The 7,140-nt window shown below is 45.4% G+C and overlaps 1 long non-coding RNA gene across 1 annotated transcript in view; it reads right to left on the reverse strand.

The window, feature by feature from the left end:
* LOC131907242 (uncharacterized) overlaps positions 1 to 4,023 on the reverse strand; it is a 201,666-nt gene extending 197,643 nt beyond the window's left edge. The window contains exon 1 of the long non-coding RNA XR_009378341.1: positions 3,884 to 4,023. This is a non-coding gene — a long non-coding RNA (uncharacterized LOC131907242). The remainder of the gene's footprint in view (positions 1 to 3,883) is intronic.
* Positions 4,024 to 7,140: the final 3,117 nt, after the last annotated feature.

Consider the following 7,140-nt stretch of genomic DNA (forward strand, 5'->3'; position numbering starts at 1 on the left):
CACATTTTATCTTCTGTTTATGTATGTACGTGCACATGCATCCCTGTGGAGACCAGAGGTCACCCTACAATGTCATTTTCCTCAGGTGCCACCCTGATGAAATGTTTGCCCTCTGTATATCCGTTATAATATTTCAAGTCAACCTCTCAATGTTTGGTAGTTCTTTCCTTTGGAGATAATATATATATATATATATATATTTAAAAAGGCCTCCCCACCTTGATATATCTACAGTCAAGCAGTCTATGTTAACTAACCTCCTAAGTCCATCTGTAGGATACTTTTTTTGGGGGGGGGGAGGGTTCAAGATAGGGTTTCTCTGTATAGCTTTGCGCCTTTCCTGGAACTCGCTTTGGAGACCAGGCTGGCCTTGAACTCACAGAGATCCGCCTGCCTCTGCTTCCTGAGTGCTGGGATTAAAGGCATGCGCCACCATCGCCCGGCTAGGATACTTTTTGAGACAGAATATCTTCACTAACCTAGAACTCTCCACTTCAGCTTGGCTGCTAGCCAGTGAGCCCCAGGAAATCTGCTTATTCTCATCTCCCCAGCTTTGGGTGTACAAGTGGAGACCACCATGCTGACATGTTTACCAGTGTGCAGTGTAGATGGGGGCATGCAAGTACAAGATGTCCCCCTAGACCTCCATATGCAGCTTGCTCCCAGCAGCATGGTGGATGCCAACCCCACTCATACTAGCCCCAGATCTGCAGAGGGAGCCGATGCCTACCACACAAAACACCCATCAATTAATGCTGTGGCCAGTCAGGTCTGGAGGCCCAGCTAGTGCTCATGTTTATGTTTATACAAAGGCAGGGCAGAAAGTATTCCTGACAAGAGCTCTGAATCTGGGCTGGTGAGATAAATATAAGTCAAAGGTGACGGTCATTTTTAAAATCAGTATAATCTTCATTAAAACCAATCTTTAATAAATGAAGTTTCTTGAACCACAGCATATAATTTATAAAGTGCAAATGTCTGATATATGTGTGCTAAATTCAAAGAAACAACTATTATTAAACACCCCATTATGTAAGCTGGGGAAATACATTTGCAGACAGTGCATCCGTTATAATATTTCCACCAAGCCTCCCAGTGCTTGGCAGTTCTTTCCTTCGGTGGTGATAAAAGGCTTTTCTTTCCATTAAATATCTAAATTAAGTCAAATAGTGTATGTTAAATAAGCTCATAAGTTCTTTTGTATGATGCAATGCTGTCTTGAAATGCTTATCTACTGAGCACTCCAACTTATAGGCAGGCGGTTTGTGTCCCCTGCAGAGCCCTGGGACCCCGCTGGCTTGGCCAGACTGTGAAAATAAGCTTCAAATGACCAAATGCAACTGCAACTTTAAAAGTAGGAACCAGAGCAGACACAACAAACCACAGTGCAGCCAGCTCGCTTGTCATAATTCATATGTGCGGAATTCAACTGTGAAAGCACTCACGGAGTGCTCTATTTCCTCCATGGGGCATTCTGTGTGGAATGTCCAGAGTTTGAAAAGCTGCTGATAAGCTGCTCCTGATTACAAGTCTACAAGTTGTAGCATTGATCAAAAAAATGTTTATTCCTACCCCAACACAGCTTAGTCTGTACCATGCAAACCCAAACAATCCCAGGCAATGCCAGTGTCAACTCAGGTTATAAAAACATGGACTCTGGGACCAGGGGGATGATAGGTCAGTTGGTAAAGTCCTTTCCCTACAAGCATGGATTCCCAGAACCCAGGTAAAAGCCAGGCACCATAGTGCATCTCTGCAACCCCAGCACTCCTATGGTGAGAGGGGATGTCAAGAAAGGAGACTCCCCAGGCAGCCTGGTAGACACAGTGGCAAACAAGAGACGCGATCTCAAACAAGGTGCAAGGTGAAGATCAATGGCCAAGGTTGTCCTCTGATCTCCACAGATACATCATGGCACAGATGAACCCACCATCACCACACCAACACACACAAGCACATAATCAAGACTTCTTTTTTAACGCACTCTGCAGCTGGCCATGTTTTAACACTGAGGTAGTTTCCTTGGTTTCTTTCCTCTTCACTTCCATTTGCAAGTGATTTTTTTCCTCTGGGTAGCCTATATAATGACCCCTTACAGCGATGGGTTTGGAGAGGGGAGTATTTTTCAACAAGGTTCAGTGATTACAAAATATAATCCCACATATTTGTAAAAGAAAGCTTCATGGATATATACAAGCACAGATTTAAAAGCCGTGTATGAATATATAGGCATAAATGCAGGAGAATATAATTATTCAATTATCGCATTGTTTTTGGAAACCCAATTAAGTTACTTAATAAAGCCTGCTTCAGCCTCATATGGGCGTCGAGAGGGCTGAGTGTCGAGGATGGTGATGATACTACCCGTCCTTTTTCAGCATTAACTTTTTGTACCAAAGTCAGTGTGCAGTGGTCGATATCTGATTTCTCACTTGGCTCTCCACAGCGACACTGTTGCGTAGGCATACATCCTTAACAAATGAGTACTGAGGCACAGGGATGGGAAACCACCTGCTCGAGGTCACATGGAATCCAGTGGAGGAACCTGAGCTACAGCTGGTTCACACTGTGCTATGATGCCTCCCAGTGGTGCCTCGGAGGTAAGATGCAGAGCCTAGGGAAAGCCCAATGCGTGGGGCCCACACCTGGCCCCACAATGACCTCTTATGTTGGCTAAGGACGTAAAACTCCACCCACACCCCATTTCAGGAGAAGATCCAAGAGCAGAAATGTTCTGCAAGTGAGTAGGAGGCTAGGAAGCTCCATCTTAACCCTCCCTGGAGCAAGAGTGCAAGAAAGCTCAGGCTAAAATCCAGCCCCTTCTTTTCCACAGCCAGAACTTGCCTGCAATGCTCACAAACCCATTGAGAGAAAGTTCCTGAAGAGTTTAAATGGCCCTAGGTGAGACGCATTCCAGCAGCTCCCGTTTAAGACAGAGAAGAAACGGGAGGACTCAGCTTTGAGAAGACAATTCCACTCTGTTTGCTTGATTCAATGACGGGTGAAAAGAAGAACAGAGAGGAGGGCTGCGGAGCCGGCTCTGCTGGCAAAGTGCTTGGAACTTCACGTGGGGGTCTCAGTCCACTCCAGAACGTTTGTGAGAAGCCCAGCTGTGGTGATACTACAGCCGTGTAAACCAGCATCAATAAGGCAGAGGCAGGTGGATACCGGGTGCTCACCTACTTGGCAAGTTCCGGGCCAGTTAAAGACCCTGTTGCAATAAACAAAAACAGTGTAGACAGATGGTATCTAAGGAATGATAGCCAAAGTTGACCTGTGGCTTCCACACACATGCAGAGCCACACACACATACACCAGAAAAAAGCAAAAACACTGGGTTATCTATTTTCAAATGCTTATTCAAACTGTAGACAGTCTTGTGTCCGAGGGCAAAGAGAACACTGGAAGAAGAGTGGACAGGGTCACCCCCTTTTCGGCCGTGTCCGAGGGCAGCTTTCCATCTGTCGGGCAAAGCCTGAGAGCTAAAGCACAGCAGCAAGAAGGCATCAGCTTCGAGAGCTCCACGATGCATTTCCTAACAAGGGAGAATTGTAATAGACGCGTACTCCCCGAATAGCCTCGGGGTCAGAGGCAGAGCAACATTCCACTCAGCAGCGATTAACCAACCTGGCATTCTCAACTCCAGGTATCTACCTCCCTTCACAGCCTTTCTTATGGGACCTTCATCTCAACCTACACAGAACACTGGCTCCACCTACGTGCCTCCCAATCAGCCTATGGCCACTCTGTTCTTCTTGCCTTTTAAATCCCAGTTGTGTCAATACGGACTGCTGGCTTTCTCTCAAACCCCGCCTTTACTTCTTTATGAAATCCTGTGGCATCTGCCCTCTATACAACTGTCTGCGATGTCACTGTGCCTCACCTTATTCCAAAGCTGCCAGTTCTCACCATCATCCCCACACTGGGGAAGTGAGCAAGCATCCCTTCCAAGGTCCGTTTCCAACAAAGTGATCATTAAAATCTGAGCTGGGGCTTGGGAGACAGATCAGAGATAAAATTACTTGTTAGGCGAGCATGAAGACCTGAGTTCAAATCTCCAGCACACATGTAAAGAGACGGGTGTGGCCGGGAACAATTGTGACCACAGCACTGTGGGAGGCAGAAACAAGGTCTCTGGGGCTTGATGGTCACCAATCCATCTCTGTGTTCAGTGAGAGATCCTGTTTCAAAGGAGGAGTGAGAGAGAGAGCAAGGCACCCAGTATCCTCTGGCCCAGCACAAAACACACCCTCACATACACATGTGTACATCTCTATCCAGCCTATCAACAAACTGCCAAGTCCTAATCCACCAAGCTCCGCCTGCATCACCACAAGCAGCCACTGCATCCTCCTTGACAATCCTCCGTCATACAGGGCATGTCTCCCACCAAAGGGCTTCTGTTAACTGTAACCTCTCCCTGAAACAACAGGGCTAAGGTGCAACTTCCTTAGTTTTCACTCTAACGGCACCTTATTTAAAGAGACTTGGCTGGCTACAGTACTTAAACACAGCTCGCACAGGCCCATGGGCAGTCCCGACCACACAGTCCTTCTTAGTCACATTCCATCCAACACACTGAATCATTTACTTCTCACATCAGCCTGTTACCCTTCCTTCCCTCTTCCTCAAAGATGGGCATCCATAGGACCCAGGCACTTTGTTTTCATGATCTATCCATCATGACGGAACAACATGGACACAAAATAGGCAAGTAGGCCCTAGGCAAGCATTTGTTGAATAAAGGATGGAATGGAGTGGACTGTCTTTTTTTTTTTTTTTTTTTTTTTTCCGTTTTTTGAGACAGGGTTTCTCTGTATAGCTTTGGAGCCTGTCCTAGAACTCACTCTGTAGACCAGGCTGGCCTTAAACTCACAGAGATCCACCTGTCCATGCCTCCCAAGTATTGGGATTAAAGGTGTGCACTACTGCCCATCATGGGCTGTTCTTTTTTTAATTTGCCTCTGTTTTGTTTTGCTCCAGCAGAATCTCATGTATCTTTGATTATTGGTCTTGAATTTGTTATGTAGGCCACCACATCCAATTTATACAGTTCCTGAAGTTGACTCTATGATCTCATGCATGCTATACAAGCAAGCATGCTACCAACTCATCTATGTCCCTATCTCTTAATCCCTTCTAAAACACCCCAAGTCCGGGAAGGAACACATTCAAGCCACAACAAAGGGGTGCCTGGATCCCTCCCTGGAGTTTAGTGAGAAGAAACCTGACTTCTCTTAGAAAGGCCCAGATGGGAGAAAGTAGAGCAGAGCTTTTCATGGGCCTCTACGTGTAGCTCTCAAACCTGTGGGGAGTGTGTGTGCTGGGTATATGCTGAATGAGGAAACGCCTGCTTTCTGTCTTCACATCTTTCCTCGCACACGACAGAAATTTTCACTAGTCTACTCCTTGGGGCTAAAGATGTAGTAGCTAAGCAGAGACACAAGCTCCCCATGTAAAAAGTCGTAGGTTCTTCGAAGAGCCCCTTGCAAACCAAGAATAGTGCTGCATGCCTGTGATGTCAGCACTTGGGAAGTAGAGTCAAAGGATCTGAAGGTCAAGGACATCTTCAACTACATTATGTGTCCCTGGGCAGCCGGTGTTACATACATGAGGCTGGACCAAAGATGCAGGATTATGCCAAGAGGGCTGTCCTCCCAAATGAAATTAACAAACTTCCAAGAGGAATAAGGGAAGGCCTCTCCCTTCCTTCCTCGCTTCCCTTCCACTCTCTCGTTTGTCCCTCTCTTCTCTGTATTCCTACCCTGTGGAAGATGCAGCCTGCCTGGTGTTAATGGGGGTTGGAGAGATAGCTCAGCAGTTAAAACCACTAGCTGCTCTTGCAAAGGACACGCAATCAGTTTCTAGAACCCATATATCAGTTCACAACCATTTATAACTCCAGTTCCAAGAACTCTGATGCTCTCTTCCGGTGTCCTTGAGTGCAAAGCACACATATACAGTGTACATATGTACTTATACGCAAACGCTCATACACATAAATTAAATACATCCCTTAAAGGGAGAATGGGAGAGGGGGCAGACGAACAAGGCCCTCAATCGACCAACCTCTAGGCACCTTCATGTGGGCTCTCTTGCTTCCAGGCCAGGGAAGGGTAAATTTCTGGTATTTATCAATTACCGGGTCTCAGGCATTTTCTTATAGCATCACAGTCTACCATATCTGTCTTCCAATACCCTCTTCTACTTGCTCACATGATACTTAGCAATCTCAAAAGAAAAATGAAAAGTTTTCCAAAAATCAAATTTTTAATTCAACAACATAAACACAATCATGGCAACAGCTTTCGAGTTTTATGTTAACTCAGAAATTTTAGCTTGTATACTTTAAGATGAAGTATTCTCTTGTCCCCCTGCTTACCCCAGGTAAAAGCTGGCATTTCTAGATCCTCTCATCATCGTATCACAACTGTGAAAACAGAGGTGTCGATCTATTTCTCATGACATCTGTCCCACATTTTCTGCTCCAATCAAAGCTCCATCCAGAATGTGCTTCTAGGAGGACCAGGGACTCTCACTGTTTTTGAATTGTACCCTCATGTTGCCAATGCCATTTTATTTCTGCTTATTGTTTTACATTCAGAAGTGATTAAATTTAAAAGAAACGTTGAACTAAATAGTATACGCATTCCCCTTTAATCAAAATTCACACAGCAAAAAACGCACTGCATATTTATACAGCTGAGCTCTCTGAGCATCACTGGAATCGGACTCACAGTGTAAGAGTCATTTTCTAGCTTTTATTAGCTACTATAATGATTGGAGACAGGGGTCATCAAAATGCCTGCGCCAGAACCAATCTAACGTTGCTGCGAAGTCCCATTGTGAAATTAAAAGAAGTCTAGGGCGGGAGAAGGGGAAAGAGAGGGTTTTGTGCTGTGTTGGTAGAAGAAGAAAGGAAGTGATACACGAATCTAACACTGGTCAGAGTGCATTCTTCCTGTGAGTTCTAGCTGGCTCAATCTTCCAGTGAGTTCTAGCTGGCTCTTCACTCCTGCGTCCACACAAGGGCAAATATTTCTGTTAGCAACACAGTAAGTACCAACGACAGATTACCAAGGAAACTTGTAAAACAAGAAAACAATGTAACTGAGAAATTAGCAACTTCTAGGGAAAGCA

Source organism: Peromyscus eremicus, chromosome 3, assembly GCF_949786415.1.
Source record: "Peromyscus eremicus chromosome 3, PerEre_H2_v1, whole genome shotgun sequence".
In the NCBI taxonomy this organism is placed as follows: Eukaryota; Metazoa; Chordata; class Mammalia; order Rodentia; family Cricetidae; genus Peromyscus; species Peromyscus eremicus.